The sequence below is a fragment of the Hevea brasiliensis genome, chromosome 7 (genome assembly GCF_030052815.1).
Source record: "Hevea brasiliensis isolate MT/VB/25A 57/8 chromosome 7, ASM3005281v1, whole genome shotgun sequence".
Classification (NCBI taxonomy): Eukaryota; Viridiplantae; Streptophyta; class Magnoliopsida; order Malpighiales; family Euphorbiaceae; genus Hevea; species Hevea brasiliensis.
This window is the reverse complement of record NC_079499.1, coordinates 2,478,011-2,490,028: the sequence shown is the minus strand read 5'-3', so window position 1 is coordinate 2,490,028 and position 12,018 is coordinate 2,478,011. Positions and strand designations below refer to the sequence as shown.

Here is a 12,018-nt window from a genome sequence, read left to right as displayed (position 1 = left end):
TGTGAATTTTGAGAAATTGGTTGAGATTGAGTATGAATTTGAAGCAGTGGTTAGAAAATTATTGGAAGTGCTTTTATTTCAGGTATTTGAAGAACTGGTTTCTCAAAATACAGAGGAAACTCTGTCAAAATTTTTATAAAATTTGCGTAAAAATAAAATGGGCCAAAAATATTAACTAGTTTTAATTTAACTAAATGTTTTAAGTACTTATTAGATAATGCTCACCACTTGTCAAAAATAAGAAAATTGTTTTAAAATCCCTTGTAGGGTACTTAATGAGTTATCGGTAGGTGAAGTTCGGTAGTTCATTAGGTATTCTACGGGATCATGTTATGCCTTACAAAGGGGTGAGGTGTGACAAAATGGGTGGGGAAGGTGTTAGGCACCCCACCTCATCCCTTAATAAGGGTAAGTAGATTTAATTTTGCATTAATTAGGAGAGCTTGGATGGATATGTTAATCCTTTTGACTAAAGGAACATTTGATTTTTCACTAAATTTGGATCACCCAGATACATAAGTAAATGAGACAACCTTAGTAAGTTACTGTTGTATGTTAATTTTATTTGAAAGGAATATTTTATTAAAATTTAATTTAAGAATCGGATAAGAACTCTTCTCCGAACTCTTTAATATTTGTTAAAATTCTGAGTTGAGACCGGATAAGAATTCTCCTCCGACCTCTTTTAAATCATTAAAATTTTGAACTCTCCTCCGATCTCTATTTAATGTTTATTAAAATTTTGAGTTGAGACCGGATAAGAACTCTCCTCTGATCTCTATTTAAAATTTTGAGTTGAGACCGGATAAGAACTCTCCTCCGATCTCTATTTAATAGTTATTAAAATTTTGAGTTGAGACCGGATAAGAACTCTCCTCCGATCTCTATTTAATATTTATTAAAATTTTGAGTTGAGACCGGATAAGAACTCTCCTCTGATCTCTATTTAAAATTTTGAGTTGAGACCGGATAAGAACTCTCCTCCGATCTCTATTTAATAGTTATTAAAATTTTGAGTTGAGACCGGATAAGAACTCTCCTCCGATCTCTATTTAATATTTATTAAAATTTTGAGTTGAGACCGGATAAGAACTCTCCTCCGATCTCTTTTAGATTAACAGGAGCCTGAAAGGGACTTTTCCGATCTCCCGAATTTAATTTCAGCTACATGTCATAAGAGCCTAAAGCTAAGGATTCTGGCATTCAAAGATGCTGGGGATAAGGCTTCTTGATACCTTGTGACTAAACGGGGAATACTAGACTTGATTTACCGACCTTCCATGTAGTCATTTTACCAATACCTATTAATATCCGATCTATTATGTTTCGCTTACTTTGGTTTTATTCCACTTTATGGTATCTTGCCGAATTGCCGTTTACGTCAGCCTAATAGTTTGGCTATTTTCCTGACGTGTTATTCAGGTTCTCTCTTTTAAAAGAGACCCTTAAGTTGCAGTTACCTACGTTTTACCCAACCACTTACACGCTACTAGAAGCTAGAAAACTTGCATTCAGAAATGACGAAGATTAATAAAATGATGGACTGATCACTAAAGAGATAACTCGAGAGTAACATTCTTTGGGGTTCTTTTGCACAAAATGAACTTGGAGAAAATCGCATACGTAAGAAGAACAAAGAAAGTGCGAAAAGTAAACGTAAACAGTTAATAAAACAGCAATAAGAGCTCTTACCTATAAGGAGCCAAATCTATTGAAATAACTACGGGGTGACAAATAGTGATAAGACAGCGGACTGATTAGCCTGAGGGCTGATGTTCGTCGTGAACTGAAGGGTGCCTTGCTAAAATGCAATCAGATTAAGATAAAAACTGAGTGGAATGAAGTTGAGCTTGGACAATGGGAATGAAAACAGAGATGATAAAGGGCTGAAAGTGAGAGTGTGACCAGATAATGAACAAACTGAAAATGTAGAGTTCCAGTATTCAGAATCCTTTTCAAGAAAAAAATTTCAGAAAACTAGTTTCAAAAGTCTTTCTAATCAACACTTCTAAGTAGCAGAATAACAAACTAAATGAAGTTTCAGAGTTCTTCCGCTATAATAACTACCTCTCTTTTTTTGCCCGTCCCTTGAACAGTTTTTCATGCAGGTATTTATAGGAATCGGGTGCTCCCTATGAAGGGTCAGGATTTATTTTGAGGGAGATGGAGGGTCAAGATTTCGAAGGACAATGATCGGATGTTCAGGAATTAAAGAGAATCAAAATGAATGGCTGAGATCACTCTTCAGAATATTTGTCTTTTTCTTCTTTCAATCTAACGGTCCCAAATCTTCTTGTCCGGAACGATCTGAGGGCTAAGAGCGAAAGACGCTGGTCTTGTTGTCTTCTCTCTTGATCCAAGGGTTCCGGGTTTGTCCTTACAAGTGATATCAACGGTGGAAATTGGGATGTACAGGACTGTCATGACATACCCTGGCACCTGTCAGCATTGCGAGCGATTCTTAGGCGTGCGGTGGAGATCTCGTCTACCACGCTTTAACTACCTCGGCTCTGATTCTGACGACGGTTATTTGGGATTTGTCTTATTCTTTTTGCCTTCCGATCCCTCCCACGCTCTTATTCCGATCTCTCATGCTAATCTCCCATCTTCCGATCTATTATTCCGATCTTTCCCTTTCTCAGGTTCGGTCCGGTCAAAGCATTAATTTCCCCTCGATTCCCGAAGCGTCCGCTTCGTTTTCTGCTTAGCAATAAATGCTCGTTTTCCCCCTATATATACCCCTGACGAAAGAGACTTCCCTTCATCCGATTCTACTCTCTTCCTCTTTACTTTTCGGTTCTATTTGCTCGTGATCGTTAAGCCATGATTGTGGTTTTTGATCCCTCTCCGATAAACTCCTTTGTTCCTCGACTAAAAATTTACGATCCCGGTGATCGAATAATAGCAATAACCTTATCTGATGATGGCGAGAGAACTGAATCAATTAACCGATCTGGATTGCGGACCTCGATCGTGCCGATCTCGAGTTGTTCCACCGGCATAATCGACGAACCGATCTTGGCCAAGCAAATTGCTGATGTTCCGCCGACCCTTGGCGGTTGCCCTTCCGAGTTTATTCGGCTTCTCACCACATTGGGTGTTCCGACAGCGTCTTCCCTCCACATTGGGTGTTCCGACAGCGGGTTAAGCTCCGGTCGGCGACACCCTTTGGATCAGTCACAATGTTGACTATTGACATGGGACTCTTTAGATAGGACGTTCCGCTGGTCTTTAGAGATCGGCCTTTTGATGTAATCAGATGTAATCCGATCTTCAGATCGCCCAAATGATGTAATCAGACTTTTGGAAATGTATTCCGATCTCTTGAGATCGCCCAAATGATGTAATCCGATCTTTTGGAAATAAAGATTTTATTTTGTCAATTATTATCTTATTAATTATTTTCCGAGCTCTAATATGATTATCCGATCTGATTCTTTACCTGAATGACACTTATCCGATCTGTAATTCGAAATGTCTGGATCTGCCACTCTATAATTAACCGATCTCTTTATGGAATCTTGGGAATATTCGTGAGACGTGTCAGAACAGCTGGCGAGTCCCGCTAACCGATGCGCTGCTTGGAACCTCGTGAGCATTAAATGCTCGGACGAGTATAAATAGGGGTGGGGGGTTAGCCATTTGCTCCTGTATGTCATTTTCAATCTCTTGCTCACAACTTCAAAGTTCTCTCGTTTTCTCAAGTTCTTCCGACACCGATCAGACTCGGGTAAGGGCTTTGATCTTCTTTTTAGTTTAAGTTCTTTATTTCCTTTGAAAATGAGCGGTGCCGAGGGTCAGAGAGCGGCAAGCCCTCCTTCCATTCAGTTCTCGTGGTCGTCTGACGAAGAAGAGGTGGTCGGGCCAAGCGCGCAACCAGAACCTCCTAGGGTCTCTGTTCCAGCTCGGGGGCGGATCGCACCATCAAGGCATGCACCTTCTTCAGGGAGGGAGAATCTTCCCATGGACGAGCTGCCATCGATCTTGCAAGAATCCGATCTGCAATCGTTTGGCCAGGAGTACAATATTCGTCCTGATTCGTATGAACTTATCCGGTGTCACAGCTATCACCGAGCTGATTACTTCTTTGAAGAGAATGACTTGGTTATGGTATATGAGGAACAGTTAAAGGCCGGTCTGCGGTTCCCTCTGGACGATTTATTCAAGGAGGTCTTAAAATTTCACCGAGTATGCATTGCTCAAGTCCACCCCAACTCGTGGCGGATCTTAGTAGCCTTCCGAGGCCTATGCCGAGCTAAGGGGATCAGACCTACGGCTAAGGTGTTCGCCGAACTGCACAGGCTAACTCGCCGAAAGGACGATGAGCACTGGTTCTTTCAGGCGAAGCCTCATTGTGGGCTCTTTACCGATCTGCCCTCCAGCCTTAAAAATTGGAAGAACCGCTTCTTCATTCTGAGGAGCAAAAATCCGTCCTGCTTCGAGGACTTCCCCCGTAGCTGGTGGCACCAGGGGCCCTTGATTCCGAAGCACATTACCCTGAATAAGGAGGAAAGCCTAATAGTGCTGGAGCTGAAGAATCAAGCTGCCACTCAAAAGTACTCCTGTTTAGATGCGGTGACTGCCGAGCTGCACCATTGGACCATACAGCTGATCACCGGCCAAGATCGCGAACTTCCGCTCTCTGACCTCGGCATCGGTATTTTCTATTTCTCAGATCTTTGGACCTTATCGATCTCACTGACCTCTTTTTTGTGTAGGTATGGCGGGCGGTGAAGGTTCCAGGAAGCGGAAGAAGGAGAGAGAGATTTCCCGGAAAATAAAGGAGATGAAGCGTTCGGCCCTACTTCAAACTCCCGGCCATGAACCAGGGGAGACGCAAGGAGGCCCGTCCCGACCTTCGGGGCCGCCGATCACTGAAGCTGTCCGATCTCCTCCTCAACAGGAAGAGCCGGCTCCACCTCCTCCAGTTGCTCCAAGCACAGAAGGGGGTCGTTCTCGACCTTCTTCGAAGCCCTCTTCTCGTGGCGCTCAAGTGCTGATCGCTTCTCTGGAGAACAATCGGACTGTTCGGGAGAACCCTGATTTTGCCAAAGTCTTGGGGTCTTCTATCTGCCTTCGGGAGGATCGGGACAGACTGTCTCCGGACAACCTTGACGATATCCTGACTCGATCCATGAGCCTGAATGTGGAGTGTCTGGTGAACCAGCACATAGTTCGGGAAAAGGCTCATCGCCTGGGTAAGGAGATCGAGAAGAAGAATCAGGAAGTGGCTTCTCTCCGATCCCAACTCCTATCCACTCAGGATTACATATCTCAAGTTGAGGGGCGGGCGAAGTTCTATGAAGACAAGCTGGCCGAACAATCTCATGTTCTGGCTGAAAAGGATCGTGCTCTCGGGGAAGTCCAGGCGCTTCGGGCCAACGAAGCTTCTCAGGTCGCTCAACTTATCGAGGAGCTTAAGGCGAAAGACGAAGAAATGGTGACAGGAATAGCAGGTGCTTATGTGAATGCTCACCAGGACCTCTTAGCCGAACTCCAGAAGCGTTACCCAGAGGAGGACTTCTCTTGGATGGCCGACCTGGCTCCCGGGGGCGAGGGTGAGGATAGTGAGGAGGAGGGAGAGGGTGAGCGAAATGTAGATCAGGCTGGGGGTGATCCCCCAGCCGAATAACTTGTACAAATTCTAAAATGAAATGAAATGAAATGACTCTTTTGTTCAATGAATGGTTGTGATCGGAACATTTCTAAATTATTAAACACTTGATTGTTTGAGTATCTTGAAAGAACTTAAAAGTGATTATTAACCTAAGTGTGAGAGATCGGAAGACATAGTGAGCATAAGATCAGTAGAGAATCAACATTAATCGGGACCTGATTAAAGTTGGAAATTTGGTGAACCCACTTAAAATCAAGATCATTATTACATCGGATTGGAATCTTAATTATTCCTGAACTTAAAATGAGAGATCGGCAATAAGACCAGTGACATAAAGATTTAGTATTGACTCAATTTTGTTTGACAGGAGAGATCGGGAATGTAATCGACCGGTCAGGAGATTTGACAATTAGCTTGAGAGATCGGTGAGCGACTTGGCAAAGCCTTAGATGATACGAGGGCTTAGCATTGATTCAATTTTCTGTGAAGAGAGATCGGTAATATGGCAAAGAGAGGTCGGAAATGTAGTTGGCTGGCAAAGGAAAATTTAGTGCTGGGGATCAGTTTCAAGGTTTATTGATTCTAGGGATCGGCCAAAATATGGTGTCGACAAGTAGACAAAAATATCATTTATTATTTATACTATTTATAAAGATATCACTAAATTAATTTTTGGGGGTGAAGTTAGACTTAATCTAATTTCTTTACATCTTGCTTTATTCATTATACATGGATTCCTATCTACTCTGCCATTGCTAAGACAACAAAAATGGCAGTTGTGTCTATTCCTCCCATAAAAAATGTTCTTATACACAAGCATCACAGAAAAGAAAAAAAGGTATCTTCGTTTCACTATGGTCGTAAAAATGACATGTAAATAAGCTCTGGATGAGATGCTATCCCAAAGAAGCATCCTCCTGCTTCAAGTTGGTGCATTGTCAAGTTGTATGCTAAGTTTGGATGCTTACCTTGCTAGGAGGACTGCCTTGATATTACTTTTTGTGAACCACTGCGATGCATAGAAACGATGAGGGGTGGCACTTTCCCGTGTTGAAAATGTTTCCGACACGGAAACGGTGAGACATGACTGGGAGCATTTCGGGATCATTTTCGCAATTTTCAAAAGTCGGACATGCATTTCCTGTGCTGGAAAAGCAATTCTTTAAAAAAACAATCAGTTAGATTAAAAAAGTAACAAAGTAGCATATGGCCTAGGAATCGCACTGCACTAGAAGAAGAGAAGGAGAAGGAGGACTTACCTGGTGGGCAACGAAACGCGCAGATTGTGTATTGTAACCCTTTAGCTTTCCTTTTCCCATGCTGTGCCTCTGAATGGTCTTGATATATTGGATTTCAAGGGTTAAATTTGTAATCAATGGTTGGCTTTTTGTGGGTTTTGTTTGGTTAAGCCAAATTTGACTGTGATTTAGCATACATGCTATCTTGGCTGTGATTTAGAAAAAAAAAATATGTTTTTTTTTTAAAGGCAATATGTAATCCTCAATTTTATTATTTTTGTCTAATGTTTATATATTTAATATTTTTGCAATAATTTATATAATTTGTTTAATTCAATTTATTTTTCCTCTAGTTATATATTTAATATTTTTTAATAATTTTTATAGTTATATATTCAATTATATTGTTATGTGCTATGATAAGTATGTCATAAATTTTATTTATTTTTTTCTTTTTTTAATTTAAGTGTGTTATATTTTATGTTTTATTATAAGTATAAAACTTGTAAATAAGTTTTTTTTTTTTTGCTATTTTACATGATTGAATTTAAATGTTGATTTTGAATTTTTTATTTACACATTTCTCCACATTTCTAATATTTTTTAAAATATTGTTTCCTGGCGTTTCCATTTTTCCTTTTCCATTCTACATAGGTGAACCATGTTGCACCTCATTCTGCCTCGTCCCTTTCGGTTTTCAGCAGCACATCAACAAAGTCTTCTTGCTCGATCGTCCTCCCTGGTTTACGATGATCATTGATCACCTGCTGGAAGAGAGCATCTAACTTGAGGAAAACTTGTTCAATCTTTGAATGATGACCAGTAAGCCTGTCAATAACCCGACAAACATATGGAAAGTGTTCTCCTGCAGAGAAGCCTGCTGCAATATCCTCAGTTTCATGAATCAGTTGTTACATTCTGTAATTATCAAGACCATCTGAATGCCCGTACAGTTCTTCCTCCTATTTACAGTATACACTTTACACCACCAAATCGTACGGTTGGATCTTGGATTTTGGACGCTCTCATGTTATTTTGTCTTGTTTGAGAATGCACAAATACTTCTGTCAGGCCATGAAGTTCTTTGATTCTACGTTGGCTTTGAACACAGAACAAAAATTTCACTTCTTAACTCCTTGTGTCATTGTCTAAAAGGTGGTCATCAGTCATTTCTACAAAGGAAAATAAATCATGTTTGATTGAATTGCTCAGAGGCAAGCATGTGCACTGTTCTTGATTCAGACACATAAAATTACAAATTGAGAAAACACTTGGTTATTTTTTTTATTTAATTCTGATTACTGTCTCATTTCTTTCTGGAAATTATTTTAAGCTCGAGATAATCATAGAGTGGAGTACAAGGAAAAAAGTTAATTTGAGAGATGCAAAAAAGCATACTGTTGTCCTCACAAATTGCAAGGTTAATAAATTTTGCCTTTGAAACCAGACTGAATTATCACTACAACAGTAACGAAGCACAAATGGTTGACCCCATCAGGCAGTATTAGTAATCAACTTTGTCTTTGCTAGTTCTCTTCTTGTTCTTGATGAGAGTAGTTCTCATATTGTACTTTGGCCTGCAGAGTGATTCCCATGCTGCTGAAAATTCATCAATTTTTTTTTATCAAAAATTGCCTTGGAGTGAAGTATGGAAGTGCACATTCTTGTTAAAATCTCAAACTATTCCACATAAAAACACTGTGAACATGTGCTTTCAGCCTTCCACCTGATGATCTGATCAGCATCCACAGGATAATACATCATACTCAAGCAATCCATTTCCCCATCACACTGAAATTCATTGTTCTCGCCATATACAGCAGCATTTGGTCATTTAATTGTTTCACAATATCCATAGATGTGTCTCACCACTGCCTCGAAGCCATTTTGAAGTCCTCTATATATATATATATATATATATTCTCATCTTTTTGGGACTACAATTACTGCCAACATTTTCCTATTCCAACTAGTTTGAGACTATGGTTTAGTTGAGTTGAGAATTCTAGTCAGCATTTGTAATTGTAATCCAGAAATCTTTCAGGAAGATTCACTTAACCTGCAATGCAGTGCCAACCATGTTCAACACGAACAAGGCCTGTGAATGCAGTTGCAATTCTTGAGGAAACAGTTTTGACTGCAATTTCTTATTTCATAGTGTAGAAGCATATTTGAACGTCACTTTCTCCCTTGTTAAACAGTTCTTCGGAAAATTGTGCATGAAATATATTTTTAAAAAAATCTGAGAAACAAAGCAGCACTTGATTTCCCTGAACTTGTCTTTGAATACAAAAGATTTGTCAATAACTAACGTTTCACAATTGTATTTTAGTACCAGATGTTAACCTGCTTTGATTTCCATGAATATGCCTTGCAAATTACTACTGAGGATTCTGCATTATGTACTAAATTTGTTCTCTTCCCTTCTGAATATATTTGACCCAATCCTTAGATATAATAATGATGTAGCATATTTTTTATTTCAATATTAAGATAACATTTCAACCAAACTTCTTGTGTTGAAATTGCCCATAGCATTCGTAGAAGGCCACATCTACCGACACATGCATATTGCATATCTACTTTGTTTAGATGCACACAACATACTTCATTGATACATACATATATTAATATGCCTTTCAGAGCTCGTGTTACCTTCGAGCAGTCACTGAAGTACTTTGCAGGCACAAGGCTTAGAGGAGTCTTCTTAGAGACAGTAAGACTGACACCGGCTTGCTCTTCCATATCAATGTCTTCCTTCTGCATCCCATTAGGTAATTTCCAATCAAAACAATACAGAAGATTTGCAAGTACAGTCTCTACTGTTATTGTTCCCATGTGTATCCCAGGACAAATTTTTCTACCAGCTCCAAATGGCAAAAACTCAAAATTTTGTCCTTTAAAGTCAATTGAGCTATCAGCAAATCTTTCAGGGAAGAAGTGCTCTGGGTCCTTCCAGCATTGAGGATCGCGCGCGATTGCCCAGGCATTAACTTGGATCATTGTCTTGGGATAAATATTGTAACGACTGATTTTACAGTGAGAACATTGTTTCTCTTGGAAGAAGTAGTGGGACGGCAGGATGCAGTCTGAAAGTTTCTTTTATTACCATCTTGAGGTATTCAAGCTTATCAACATCACCTTCAGTTACTCTTCCCTTTTTTCCAACACGATTTCTAATTTCATCTTGCACTTTCTTCATCACTCTAGGATTCCTAACAATCTCTGCCATTGCCCAATTCACAGTAATTGCAGAAGTGTCTACGCCACTCAGAAATATATTCTGATAGAAAAATATCACAATGAAGTAGAGGCTTAATTTCAAAATGATTCTGTGAGCACATACATTCACAGATAACAATCTTAACATCATGCAGATATATTAAGAACGCAATACTTACCGTGAGGACTGCTTTAATGTTATTTTTTATGAACTGAGCTGCTCTGCCTAGTTCGGCTTGTTCCTTCTTGAGTGTCTCAAAAAATATTTTTTGTAAAATAAATGTAGCCTTAGTTTGAAATCAAATAGCAATACTTTTATTTTAAAATATAACACTGAGTAATTTTAATGATGAAAATTTAAAGCATAAATTTTGAAATCAATAATGAAAATTAAAAATTTAAATATATTTCAAAATTTGGCTTAGCACCATATTTTGTTATAAGGAACATAATTTCATTAATTAATAGTTATTACATTTAAATTTATAGCAATTAATTGTTTAAAAAAATTAATCATTTTCAAGAGTGTAAACTGCCATTGTCAAGCCAACGTTTGCGAGCCTACTTGGGCTATGATCCGGAGTGTATTCGCCTCTCATACTCATGATATTTCCCTTTTTATTTTTATTATGCCTCATCAAAACGACGTCATTTCAATAGCAAGCGATACCGAATATCTGTTCCAAACGCTGCGCCAAGTTTTAAATTTATATGGTTAAAAATTTTAAAATAGTTATCCTTTCAATTAAAACAAAAAAAAAAAGTTAAATAGAATTTTCAAATTATTTTTTTAATATTTATGATATATTTAATAAAATGTTAAAAAATTAAGAATAAAATATTAATTATTAACTTTAGTCTTTGAAATTAATATTTAATCTTTCAAGAAAGTATAAATATTAATCAGATAAAAAGTTAACCTATTCAATTTTAAGTATTTAAACAATATTAATAAGTGTTAAAAGTTATAAAGATAATAATTATTTTTTATTAATCTCGTATTAAATACTCCCTTAAGATAATAATTTTTAAAAATAAATTTAAATGATGATACTAAACAAACTCTAAGAATTTGAGTATTTATTATTTGAAAATATATTGTGAGTTCATCCTAATCTATCTGATTGTAGGTCTTGTTTGATTTAAATGAGCTATTTCTTGAAACTCTACTTCTTAATAAGTAAATTAGAAAAAATGTTTCACTTTTCTAAAAAGTGCATACTTACCCTCAATTAAATAAATTAAATTTTTTATACTTTTTGAGACTTTACCTCGACCAAACTAAGAATATTTCATGGCTACTCCAATTTGATTATTTTTTGGCGAGAATTGGATCTCACTGCTGCTACCAGCTCTGTCGACCTAAGAATTCAGCTCAATTGTATATATTGGAAATTCAATAGTTCTAATGGTACTTAAAATTCCACTGGTACAATCCCAGACCTTTAGATACATAGTTCTTTTCAATTTTGATCTTTTAGTTAATTTTTATTAATATTTTTAGAATAGTTAGTTTCAAAATTATTTTATATTTAATTAGTTTTTATTGTTTTATTGCAAAAATTAAATTAAAAGAGATGAAATTTTAAAGGCCAAATTGAGTGTTTCAAGCAACAACGTATCTCATGCCTTAGCTAAGAGAATTGAAGAAATTTCACAACCAAAAGAAAAATTATGAAGCCGTTTTTGGGTAGTGCATCTCATGACCTACCTAGGAGATGTTAGAAGGCGCACAGCTTGCCTTGAAGAATTAGCAAAGGTGCACAATTTGCATAGGGAAGTGATATTTCTAGCTCTTTTTCACTCAATCAGTCCTTAACATCTCATCAAAAGGATAAGAAGGGCCAAAATAAAAGTTAGTTGATGGATTTTTGCAGAAAAATGAGAGTGGAGAATAGATTTTAGAGTTTTCAACACTCGATTTCTCTCAAATTTTGAGAA

At 37.7% G+C, this 12,018-nt stretch overlaps 1 pseudogene; it reads right to left on the bottom strand.

The window, feature by feature from the left end:
- Positions 1-7,526: 7,526 nt before the first annotated feature.
- Positions 7,527-10,225, bottom strand: LOC131181618 (cytochrome P450 71B20-like; annotated as a pseudogene).
- Between the last annotated feature and the right edge of the window lie 1,793 nt (positions 10,226-12,018).